Genomic DNA, 13,899 nt, shown 5'->3' on the forward strand with positions numbered 1-13,899 from the left:
ATGGATTCATCAATCCGTACCACTTAATGTTAAAATAACATCATCTCTATCACTAATTTGTATTCTAGGCAGCATCCAGTTTAGATTTATTCTTCGTATATTAAATGATCGAAACATACATTGTTATTTCACATCGTACAACTTCACCAAATGTACATTAGTATTTGCTTGAAGCAACTGGGAGCAATGAATACCAGGATTGTCATCTTATATAGAATTGCAAGTGATAAATATTTTCAGTTCAACAATCATTTTTTATGAACAAAATGATAGGAGAGCAGCTCAACCTATGCCAATAACCTGCAGTGGCGGAATGGCATCAAGCTGACACAAGCACATGTGACATGTCCTCGGTGGTCCAAGCCTCGGCCTCCTCCAAATCTCCCTTGAGGCTAGTGGCGCAGAGTCTCTCATATACATAGAGATTGAACTAAACCTGACGCCGACGCGCACGAGTGGCTGCGGCAAGGAGCAATGGTGACGGGGAAGAGGAGACGTCTCACATCTGCTACCGGCGGGATCATGTCGAGCACCGCATCCTCGCGTCCAAAAGCCATTTGAGATGATGAACGGCTGAGCGCAAAAATTGACAGTACAATCGAAGCTACAGAATCTGCCCAGATCAATCGTCCACATGCAGAAACAGCATCACCTACACATATTTTGTTGGGAGAGGATATGAGTATCTTTCTTGTTGAATGATATGAGGACATTGCAATTTACAGGTAACATACCTGACCATGTCGCTCAAGAAGATGTTGCTGCTCGAGTAGGATGTGCATAGATACGCAGGGAGGGAAGCATTATATAGTACCAATGGGCACAGAAAAGTTTTTGCGACTTTACAAGCCATGATGGCGAGCTTGAAGGAGGGCAGATCAGTTTCTTATGGAAGAGGGCCATGATTACGAGCTTGAAGGAGGGTGTACTAGTTTCCAGTAGCAGAGGCGGATGCCATTACCTCGCCCTTACCTGCGCCTCCGCGGATCCCTATCAAAGTTTGGCATGCCCTGAGTGGATCGGAACGACCCGGATCATCTCCTCCGGTCGCTATAATCGACCAGACATCCTCAGCTCGGGTGTATGGATCGCGCTCCTCCGGTCGCTGAGATCCACCGGAGGGAGCCGAATCGATCGATCCCTCGATGGAACCGACCGCACCGACGGTCCTCTCTGTGGCTCGGACGCACCGACGCTTACGGATATCCTTCCTCTCGGCGGTAGGAGGATTAGCGAACTGATGGTCTCCAGCGGTCGGGTTTGCGAAGCCCAGTAGCAGGACTCCTTCGAATGGGATGCTGTAAGGCCCAATGCACCAAAGGCCCTTGTTTCGGCCCCTGGAGCAGTAGGCCACAGGACAGACGGGCTAAGTAAAGAAGACTGCGTGGATCAGCTTCAGGAAGGATGTAATCCAACGGCTAGAAACTCCTAATTAGCGAAATCCAACGGCCAAAAATGTCTAATCACTGAGAGGACACGGATTAGGTGCAGTTTTACTGTTCTTGGTGTAGAGAGTCACAGAAACTCAAATAAGTCCTATTAAGTTGGGGTAGCATGTGTCATGTCACCAAAATCCTAGATGAAAGGGAGGGGGAAAGGAGAAGATACCACTGGTAGAAAAAGAGGCTTCCGTCCAGCCCCAAGTCGCGAAACTGTAGGAACCGCGACTAATGAATTCTTTAGTCGCGGTTCGGAAGACGAACCGCGACCAAAGGCCTGGGCCCAGGGCGCTCGGTGGCCAGCTGGTGCACGTGAGGGGCTTTAGTCGCGGTTGGCCACGCCAACCGCGACTAAATCTCATCCCCTATATATACCAGTTCAGCACACTCACTTAGCCATTTGGTGCCACTTCTCTTCACAAGCTTCACAAGGGGGTGTAGGTTTGCTTTTGGTTCCTCTTATGCACACAAGGTGTTTGATGAAATGCCCCAAGAGCGTGAAACAAACATGATATGAAGTGTTGGAGCCACACTTGAGGTTCCTCATTTATTTTTTCCTCCTCGATCGCGGTTAGCAACTTGAACCTTTCATGCATGTGTGTCATTGATAAAATATGCATGTGTGTTGTTCATTGTTTAATTTCTATTGTTTATAGCTAGTTAGTTTAACAAATGCATGATGGTTAATTATATATTTTATATTATAATAATGCAGATGAATCGGCAATGGATGTACGGTAACCGACTCTCCCGCGAGTTCACTACGGGTTTGAAAGATTTCCTCGTAGTGGCTAATGCGAACAAGGAGAAGGTTTTTTTTTATCTGTCCATGTGTTGACTGTAAGAATCAGAAGGGTTACTCTTCCTCAAGAGAAGTTCACCTGCACCTGCTTCGGCACGGTTTCATGCCAAGCTATAATTGTTGGACCAAGCATGGAGAAAGAGGGGTTATAATGGAAGAAGATGAAGAAGGGGATGATTTCATCGATGAAAGCTATCTTGCTCATTTCGGTGATACTTTCATGGAGGATGCTGAAGGTGAAGGGGAAGGTGAAGGGGAAGGTGAAGGTGAAGAAGAGGCACGTGATGAGACCGTTGATGATCTTGGTCGGACCATTGCTGATGCACGGAGACGCTGCGAAACTGAAAAGGAGAGGGAGAATTTGGATCGCATGTTAGAGGATCACAGAAAGTCGTTGTACCCCGGATGCGATGATGGTCTGAAAAAGCTGGGCTGCACACTGGATTTGCTGAAATGGAAGGCACAGGCAGGTGTAGCTGACTCGGCATTTGAAAACTTGCTGAAAATGTTGAAGAATATGTTTCCAAAGAATAATGAGTTGCCCGCCAGTACGTACGAAGCAAAGAAGGTTGTCTGCCCTCTAGGTTTAGAGGTTCTGAAGATACATGCATGCATCAACGACTGCATCCTCTACCGCGGTGAATACGAGAATTTGAATGAATGCCCGGTATGCACTGCATTGCGTTATAAGATCAGAGGCGATGACCCTGGTGACGATGTTGAGGGCGAGAAACCCAGGAAGAGGGTTCCCGCCAAGGTGATGTGGTATGCTCCTATAATACCACGGTTGAAACGTCTGTTCAGGAACAAAGAGCATGCCAAGTTGTTGCGATGGCACAAAGAGGACCGTAAGTCGGACGGGGAGTTGAGACACACCGCAGATGGAACGCAATGGAGAAAGATCGACAGAGAGTTCAAAGATTTTGCAGCTGACGCAAGGAACATAAGATTTGGTCTAAGTATAGATGGCATGAATCCTTTTGGCGAGCAGAGCTCCAGCCATAGCACCTGGCCCGTGACTCTATGCATCTACAACCTTCCTCCTTGGTTGTGCATGAAGCGGAAGTTCATTATGATGCCAGTGCTCATCCAAGGTCCGAAGCAACCCGGCAACGACATCGATGTGTACCTAAGGCCATTAGTTGATGAACTTTTACAGCTGTGGGGCAGACCTGGTGTCCGTGTGTGGGATGAGCACAAAGAAGAGGAATTTGACCTACGAGCGTTGCTTTTCGTAACCATCAACGATTGGCCTTCTCTTAGTAACCTTTCGGGACTGTCAAATAAGGGATACAATGCATGCACGCACTGCTTACATGAGACTGAAAGTGTACATTTGCCAAATTGTAAGAAGAACGTGTACCTTGGGCATCGTCGATTTCTTCCGAAAATTCATCCAGTAAGAAAGAAAGGCAAGCATTACAACGGCAAGGCAGATCACCGGCCGAAGCCTGCGGAACGCACTGGTGCTGAGGTATTTGATATGGTCAAGGATTTGAAAGTCATCTTTGGAAAGGGTCCTGGCGGACAATCAGTTCCGAAGGGAGCTGACGGGCACGCAGCCATGTGGAAGAAGAAATCTATATTCTGGGAGCTAGAATATTGGAAAGTCCTAGAAGTCCGCTCTGCAATCGACGTGATGCACGTTACGAAGAATATTTGCGTGAACCTCCTAAGATTCTTGGGCGTGTATGGGAAGACAAATGATACAAAGGAAGCACGGCAGGACCAGCAACGTTTGAAAGACCCTGATGACCGGCATCCGGAATGGTTTCAAGGTCGTGCCAGCTACGCTCTGACCAAAGAAGAGAAGGTCATCTTTTTTGAATGCCTGAGCAGTATGAAGGTCCCGTCTGGATTCTCGTCCAATATAAAGGGAATAATAAACATGGCGGAGAAAAAGTTCCAAAACCTGAAGTCTCACGACTGCCACGTGATTATGACGCAATTGCTTCCGATTGCTTTGAGGGGGCTCCTGCCGGAAAATGTTCGAGTAGCCATTGTGAAGCTATGTGCATTCCTCAATGCAATCTCTCAGAAGGTAATCAATCCAGAAGTTCTACCACAGTTACAGAACGATGTGATCCAATGTCTTGTTAGTTTCGAGTTGGTGTTCTCGCCATCCTTCAATATTATGACGCACCTCTTGGTTCACCTAGTCGAAGAGATTTTCATTCTCGGTCCTGTATTTCTACACAATATGTTCCCCTTCGAGAGGTTCATGGGAGTATTAAAGAAATATGTTCGTAACCGTGCTAGGCCAGAAGGAAGCATCGCCAAGGGCTATGGAAATGAGGAGGTAATTGAGTTTTGTGTTGACTTTGTTCCTGACTTTAAGCCGATTGGTCTTCCTCGATCGCGGCACGAGGGGAGACTAAGTGGAAAAGGCACGATCGGAGGGAAATCAACGATATGTATGGACGGCCATTCTCTGACTGAAGCACACCACACTGTACTGACCAATTCCAGCTTGGTGGCTCCGTACTTTGAGAAACACAAGAATATTTTACGCTCGGACAACCCGGGGAAGCCTGAATCCTGGATTAGGAAGGCCCACATGGAGACTTTCGGCAGTTGGTTGAGAAAACATTTAATGAATGACAATGATGTTGTAGATCAGCTGTACATGTTGGCCAAGACACCATCTTCGACTATAACAACTTTCCAAGGGTACGAGATAAATGGGAATACATTTTACACGATCGCCCAAGATAAAAAGAGCACCAACCAAAACAGTGGTGTCCGCTTTGATGCAGCAACCGAGAATGGGCAAAAGGTCACATATTATGGTTACATAGAGGAGATATGGGAACTTGACTATGGACCCTTCTTTAAGGTCCCTTTGTTCCGGTGCAAATGGTTCAAGCTAACAGGAGGTGGGGTAAAGATGGACCAGCAATACGGAATGACAATGGTGGATTTGAACAATCTTGGTTACCTTGACGAACCATTCGTCCTAGCGAAAGATGTCGCTCAGGTTTTCTATGTGAAGGACATGAGTAGCAAACCGAGGAAACGGAAAGATAAGAAAACGATCAGTACATCATGCGATGATCCAAAGCGCCACATTGTTCTTTCAGGGAAAAAAAACATCGTGGGAGTGGAGGACAAGACAGACATGTCAGAAGATTATAATATATTTGCTGAAATTCCGCCCTTCAAAGTGAACACCGACCCAAGCATTAAGTTAAATGATGAGGATGCTTCATGGATACGGCACAATCGTAAGCAAGCAGGGACACAAGGGAAGAAATGATGTGTAATAATTTATTGTACCAAACTTTGTTGAATGGATCATGTGAATTATATTACCCGTGATGTGTTTGGTGTCCATTTTCGAATGATTCGAGATACCACTGATGATACATGAAATTTGGAGTGATTTAGTCATACTCCTGCCTAGGCGTATAATATGCATACTCGTAGTCTTCATAGCCGCCGCCGTTGTACTGGTAGTCGTCGCCTTCTAAGTTGCCGCCGTCGTCGTCGCTGCTGTCGTCGCTGTCGTCGGGCGGCGCTCGTGGCTCGAACTGAGGGTAGCGCAGGCGGGGGATATCGCTGGCCGTGATGTAGTCCATGACGCTCTGCAGAGTCCGGCCGTACCACCATAGCCGACGGCCGGCCTCGTGGAAGTTCCCAGGAGGCAGACCGTCCTCCTCATACCTGGCGAGCGCCCTCTCACGCCGATTGATGAAGAAGGCGTCCCAAGTATGCTGGTTATCGGGATGCCAGCGGGGATTCATCCGCTGCTCCGGCGTGAGGTCGAGGTAGTAGTGGTTCGTGATGGCCGCCCGGCGCGCAGTACCCTGAGGGACGGGAGGGACCGGCACGCCGCCGGCACTTAGGCTCCAGCCGGTGGGGACGCGGTAGCCCGATGGACAAGGGTAGTTCGAGGCGCAAAGCTCCTCCACCTGCTGGTAGGTTAGAGTGGGTGCGGTGGAAGCCATGAGAGAGTGATGAGAGATTGTAGAGATGTGATAATGCTGGCCAAGCCGGGCTACATATATGTAGTGAGAAATGGCGGGAAAAATGGGAGCGGGAAGACAGGAGGCGGGAAGAAAGTGGCGGGAAGAAAGAGGCGGGAAGAAAGAGGCGGGAAGACAGGGAAGAAATGGCGGGAAGAAGAGGAATCCAGAGCTGGTCATCTAACCTTTAGTCCCGGCTGGTTGGTGCAACCGGGACTAAATGTGGTTTTTGTGTCATCTAAGAAAACTGTCGGTGGGATAAGGACGTTTGGGTAAGCTTTAGTCCCGGCTGGAGGGTGCAACCGTGATTAAAGCTGTCGGCAGGATAAGGACGAGTGGGTAGCGCACGACGCCCTTGTCGGAGGAACAAGACAAAGCAGAAGCGGCGCCGTGCCTATAAATTATATTGAATTGAATTAGTTTTATTTTTCTTAATTTTTTGATATATTATTTGTATTTTTAAGATTTTGAATTGAATTAGTTTTATTTTTCTGAATTTTTTGATATATTATTGGTATTTTTAACATTTTGAATTGAATTAGTTTTATTTTTCTTAATTTTTTGATATATTATTTGTATTTTTAGAATTTTGAATTGAATTAGTTTTATTTTTCTGAATTTTTTGATATAATTTTTGTGTTTTTAACATATTGAATTGAATTAGTTTTATTTTTCTGAATTTTTTGATATATTATTTGTATTTTTAAGATTTTGAAAAAGAAAAGTATTTTGAAAAATACCTTTAGTCGCGGTTGGCCAGGCCAACCGCGACTAAAGGTCGTTGCGCGCGGGAACGCAAAAACCCGCCAAAAAACCCTTTAGTCGCAGTTGGTCTGGCCAACCGCGACTAAAGGTTACCCTTTAGTCGCGGGTCGCCTCCCCAACCGCGACTAAAGGGGGGGGGCTATAAATACAAGGGCCCGAACCGTCGCCTCCATTTCTCGTCTTCTCCGATCTCTGCCGCGCCGAAGGCCTGCCGCCGTCGCCCTCGCCCTCGACGCCGCCCGCCGTCGCCCTCGACGCCGCCCGCCGTCGCCCTCGCCCTCGACGCCGCCCCCTCTCGCCCACGTACGGCGCCGCCGGCCGCTATCACCGGCCTCCCTCGCCCACCGCGCGCGCGCCGCCTCGCTCGCCCGCCCTCAACGCCGCCGGCCGGCCGGTACCGCCGCGCGCGCACGCGCGCGCCTCTCTCAGTTCTTAGAATTTATAAAAACTACGGAAAAAAGTTTGTAAAAACTACGGAAAAAAGTTTGTAAAAACTACTTGTAAAGGTTTTGCATTTTTTGTAGCTTTCAATGGTATATTATTTGCCCCATTGTGATAAAATTTGTAAAAACTACGGAAAAAAGTTCTTAGACATTTTAAAACTGACTTAAAACCGTACGGAATTAAAAAAACAAACAACATATAAAATTTTCGTATTTTTTCAACCTTTCCAATGCTATATCATTTGCTCCATTACAGCAAACCATTGAGAAATTAACATCTATATTATTTGCGTCGATCTGGCTAGCCATTTTCAAATAAGCTTTCCAACCTTTTAAACCGTTCACAGTTGGAAGAAACTTTTTGTATGAAAAACTGTGCATTTCCATAACGCCTCCCTCTCCGTGACGCCGTCGTCTGCCACCCCGTCTCGCGCTCTACCGCGACACCCTCTCCCACCCCTTCCTCGCCCCCTCCTTTTGCCACCGCCCTTTCGCCACCGCCACCGCCACCGCCACCGCCCCCCTTCTTCACTTAATTAATTTGTTTTTACTACATGTTTTCAGGACTGACATAATGGCGGACGATAGAGCTGACCCGATTATGGACAACTATGATCCGGACGGTGAAGCACATATGTTCGGCATCATAAACGGCGATATTATATATGTGTCGACCGGACAAGAAGAAGATGATATCTCTTCTTATCTGAACCTTGACGGTGAAGATGAAGGGCGCCGTCAGCAAGATGATGCCGAACAAACGTCGATAAACGACGATCTTCAAATGGAAGTAGCAACCACCTCCGGCGCCGAGGTATATATATACATTGAGCCTCTGGTGATACAAACTAACTGATTTGAATAAATATGTGTGTACTAACGCGGGCGACTCTCTTTCTTATTTTAGCCCTCGGCCGGATCGTCGAAACAATCGAGTACGTCGTCAAAGCGTGGCGCAACCAAGACGATGAAACAAGGAGAAACATGCACCATCGAGGTTGTCGACAGTGCAACCGGCAGGCCGCTGGAGCCCCGCAAGAACGCCACCAAGTTTGTCAGCCAATGCGGAGCCGTTGTTAGAGACAACGTCTCGATCACCGTCCAGGAGTGGAATAAGCCAAAGAAGGCACGAATTGCTGGTTTCACTTTTGTCGATAAGAGAACAAAAAAAGATTGCTTCAAGAAGCTTATGGAACATTTCGTTCTACCTCCGGAATACAACAAATTCGATGAGGAGGGTAACAAGATTGAGGAAAACAAGGAGAGGAGGAGGCTAGTCAAACAGTTCGCTCTTCATAAGATGGCCGACGCATTCCGGAAATTCAAGCAAAATCTAGCCCATGACTTTGTCAAGCAGAACAAGACTCCGGATTTCAAAGGACAATATGAGAAACTGAAACATGATTGGCCAGAATTTGTGAAGCAAAAGAAATCGGAGCAGTTCATTCAAATATCGAAAAAAATAAGGAAAATGCGGCTAAGAAGGAGTACAATCATATTATGGGGCCAGGAGGGTATTGCATTTGGGTGCCTAGGTTGGAGAAGATGGAGAACGAGCTGAGGGCGCGAGGAATCCGTCCAGGTACGGAGGGATGGGACCCAAGGGCCAAAAGCTGGTGGTACGGGCATGGGGGAACGCTGAACCCGGAGACAGGGGAGTGTGTTTACCGGGGAAAATTAATTAAACCCACCCAAGCCCTTATTGACGCAATGAGGGATGCTCAAGAGGGGAAGATCAAGTTCAACAGAGAGAACGACGCGCTGACAAAAGCCCTCGGGAATCCTGAACACGGAGGACGTGTACGAGGCATGGGGCACATTCCGTGGAAAATAGGGTTCCCCCAGAACGATGACCCGTACGGTTAGAGAAGCCGTAAGAGAAAGATGGATCGGGAAGCAGATGTTGTGGCGCGGTTGGCATCGGAAATGGATGTGATGAAGAAAACCGTGAGTGTACTATTAGCCGAAAGAGATGTAGCTCGGGCGCAGCATGAAGATCATCCAGCGGATCTCGGAAGCCAGCAGCGGAGAAGCAGCATGGCTTCCACGGAGGCCCCACCGGCTGGTGCAGATGCACCGACGATCGAAATTACTGCACCGGAGCCTCTGGTGGTCGAAATTACTGCACCGGAGCCTCCTCGCTACCACGTGGACGATATAAAGGAGATGAAAGAATGTCATCTGTATTATCCTATCGGGAACATGTCCATGAAGGTAGCCATCGGCAGTGCTTTACCATGTTTACCTGGAGCACTCCACCACAACAACCCCATTCAAGATGGCCATGCTCGTGTCACGGTGGAGGACATAGTCCAAGGGTTTGAGGACCTGGAGATTGACATTGCTACACCTGAAGGGGAGAAAAGACTTGGAGATGTCAAGCGCCATTTCATTCTATGGCAAAAGAAGTTTATCAAGTTTCCAGGCGAGGCGCCAAGGACAACAAGTCCACCCCCCTACGGTGGTGGTGGTGGCGGTGGCGGTGGTGGTGGTGGTGGTGGTGGTGGTGGCGGTTCACCTACACCTCCGTCACGTCAGCCGACGCCCCCCAGTCCACAACGTCCGGCGGGTGATCAGACGCCGCCCCCCAGTCCTCGTCCGGCGGGTGATCAGACGCCGCCCCCCAATCCACCTCCGGCAAAGAAGCATAAGCAGTCCTGGATTATTAACCCGGACCCTTATGTACCTAAGACCACAAAGGTACCGGAGCCATCACTGAAGCCTCTCCCCACAAGGCCTTGGGAACGTAGTGCCAAGGAAACTGCCGCGGCCGCGGCTGCTGATCATGAGAAATGGAAGGCGGACTGCAAGAAGAAAAGAGAGCCCGAGCCCAAGCCAGTATTTTCTGATGAGCAAAAGAAGTGGGCTAAGTCATTTTTGAGCACACCGTCCCAAGCCGCGAAGAATCTGCCTGACGACTATGCACGTGAACTTCGTAGGCAGGCACTCATGTTGAAGGAGAAGAAAGAGCGGGCGGAGAACCAGGAGAACAAAGCCTTGGAGGAGGCCGAGAAAACGGAATTAGAAAGTAAAAAAAGCGGGAAACGAGTTGCCCAGCTCGGGGAACAAAGTAAACAATCGATTGCCCCGCTTATAGTGAAAGCCGCCGGTCCGGATGACCCCGATATCATAGCAGCTGCGGCAGCACATGGATTGACTGTAACGAGTGCCAGAGAACAAGCGGCCAACTTAGGTATTACTCTTCGTGAACTGTTAGGCCTTGATGGGGCGCCAGTGAAGGAGGTAGTAATTACATATGTGAAGAATGGGCCTCTCGTCGAGCCTGCGCAGGAAGAGGATCTACCTCCACAAATGAAAGGTCTGCTGAAATGGTACAAGGGTTACACAAAAAATAAAAACGCCAAAGAATATATTTATGCGGAAGTTAGATATGAGCATCACTTCAAACATTACTATGTACAAATTCATCTGAGTGAATTGTTCCATCTTTTCAATCTGCGCGAGCTCGACAAATCTATCATCAGTTGCTACGTTCTGTAAGTGATTTATTTCTACCCCATCTCGTTCATATTGCCTGCACTATATATATGTCCTAACTATATTGTTGTGTCCGCTATTATACATGCAGAATGAAGATTAAGGAATGCAGAGTAAGGAACATCCATGATGTTGGGTTCATTGACCCACACATCGTTAATGGATATGTGTTGGAGCATCACCCCGCCGACATGGAGGCAGACCTGTGGCAGTTTCTTACAAAGCAGGAACTCAAAAGTGATATTCTATTTCCTTACCATTTTGGGTGAGTGTTTCTGTCTTGAGCATATTCTCTTTTGTTTACTCCATGCATGGTATGTGGCCGGCTAATCGATGAGTTATGCATGACGTACTATGCATGTATCGTGTCCGCAGGTTCCACTGGATTCTGCTAGTAATTAAAGTTGACACCTCAGAATGTCTCGTCCACGACTCTCTGAATATGGATCCAAAGCTTTGGGGCGGCATGAGAAGAATGCTGCAGAAGTAATTATTTTCATTCATTTGCGCTCTATATCGATCGGCCTATTTCGTTCATTTCCTAATATCAAGTAACTAATAACTCTCTTGTTCATTTAATTTTCTTTGCCTCGTAGGGTTTGGAGACGGTTCGTAGATACAAAGGTCGGTGAATTCAAAAAAGAGCTAGAATTCAAAAGGTCAAAGGCTAAGAATGGTGGGGATATTCAGCCAGCGGGACCAATCTATGTGGATACTATGTCTGTGAGATGATCCGGAGATACACCTCTGAGCGGGTTCCGAGTGATACCAATGCTCAGAGGAATAACCTCCGGATGATGCTTAGTCCAGAAGCTCGCTTCCGACCACTTCAAGAGGAACTAGCTGGATGGTTCAGGAGGGAAGTCCTCCATCCTAAAGGAGAACACCATTACGAGGACGTAGAACTTTATATGCATTAAATTATGTATGGAAACTTGTTCAAAATTGTATATGGTCATCCGATGATATTGAATATATATTGTATATTCCTCTTGAATTCTTTTTGGTTCTAATTTCAAATTTGTTTGAAATTGTACATTCATATGCATGTATGTAGTACCGTAGAATATGTGAAACTCCTTCAAAATTAAAATAAAGCACAAAAGAAATAAAACAATACAAATTAAACATAAAACAGGTTTAGGGGGGGGCTACCTAAACCTGCGGCGGCCTTTAGTCGCGGTTGGCCAGAAGAACCGCGACTAAAGGTACTCCGCCCCGACGGCCGCCTGGCGCCCACGTGGACGGGCCTTTAGTTGCGGTTCTTAAGCAACCGCGACTAAGGGGGGGCCTTTAGTCGCGCCTATTTGGTCGCGGTTGCGCAACCGCGACTAATGGCAGTTGCGAACCGCGACCAAAGGCCCTTTTTCCACCAGTGTACGTGGCAAAGGGCACTAGATCTACTACCCGAGTAGCTAGCACACGCCATAAGGAAATACAGCTCGCGTAACCGGTGCTTGGTCCTTCCATCCAGTTAGGCCATGTTTGGATTGTTGTTTCCCCCAATAAATACACCTGTATTAAAAATACAAACCTCCGATGGTGGTATATTTTACAACCCGTTTCCTTCACAGTTCGGTAAATTACATTTTTAAATTAAATACAGTTGTATTGAAATACCCCCATGTCAAACGCGGCCTTATGTGTCTTTCCTTTTTTTTTCCCCACACATGCAAACATCTTTAGTGTGGCTAAGCTCTTTAATTTTGAAGCCCTCTCAATCATCTGAGGTCTCAAATTTCAGATTTGCTACACAATTTTGATGTGGTTGTTGGTTGAGCTTCCTTAAATTTGTTATGCTGCAAATGGTTTCAACCCTTTGGATTGACTGAGTCTAGCAACTGTGTGATGGGTCCCAATGGATAGTAGGAGGGGCGCCCGAAGTGGCCGGACAAAAGACATAAGAACACAACCTGCTGATCATCATGCCGGACAACGACCACCCATTTGCCACACCGACCAACATGAGTTGCGGTGTGGCAAAGGCAACACCGTTCTACATGGAAGTCATCCCCGCAGACCTCATGCCACCAATGGAGACGAACAAGGATGGGTGGAGAGGAAGGTGATGGCATGAAAGAAGGTCGAGGTGGGTAAGATGAACAATCAATGCCGACAGCAGGCGAGTCAGGGCTACACCCGCTTCGCACATCATGGAAGCAAGAGAAAAACTTAAGGGCCACACCCGCTTCGCACATCATGGAAGCGAGAGAAAAACTTAAGGGACGTGTTTAGGTATTAATCGTCTGGAAAAAAACATTTGGGGTCGGCCGATTATGTTTTGAGTCGTCGAATGCAAGATGAATGGCTAGATCACCTTCTTCAACCTCCTACTCTCATGTTCATCTCTTTTATGAAACCACCCCACATATGACCGGCCCAACCACCTGCCTCACTGCATCACCCTCCCCCATCACCGCTCATCGAAGTGTAGGAGTCACGCCACCCTGGCCATTCCTCCAAAGCGTCGACCACCAGTTTTTTTCAACGAGCTTGCACCCGTGCCGCATGCATCAAACTTAACACTCGCCTCCGCTTGCTTACTGTCAGGTTGTGTCTCATTCCTGTCTGAGAATGCAAACAGAAGCACTAGCAGCCTCGCTCCCTCGCCCCGGTGCCGCCATCCGCAGCTTTGATGCTCCGCACGACCACTGGTTCCTTTCCAAGAAAATCAACCGACCCGAATTTGAAATTTAGGCGAGTGACTATCACGACCCGACGGCGGAGGGTTGGCCGGCGACGTGCCTGAACTGGAGGTGGAGGTTCGGGGCAAGATTTGAGTCAGTAGCGAGAGAGAAAGAGAGATAAGAGCGAACGAGAGGGAGAGACAACTAGAGAGATAGAATATTCTGTTTTTCAATTTGATGCCCATCCAGGCGCGCGACTTGACCACATTTAACCTGTCCAAGATGCCTACATGGCTCGAGGCCCCACACGCGGCTCAACGGCCCACTAATGACCTAATTACAATGGCACAACAGCCCAAT

Source organism: Hordeum vulgare, chromosome 7H (assembly GCF_904849725.1).
Source record: "Hordeum vulgare subsp. vulgare chromosome 7H, MorexV3_pseudomolecules_assembly, whole genome shotgun sequence".
NCBI classification, from domain to species: domain Eukaryota; kingdom Viridiplantae; phylum Streptophyta; class Magnoliopsida; order Poales; family Poaceae; genus Hordeum; species Hordeum vulgare.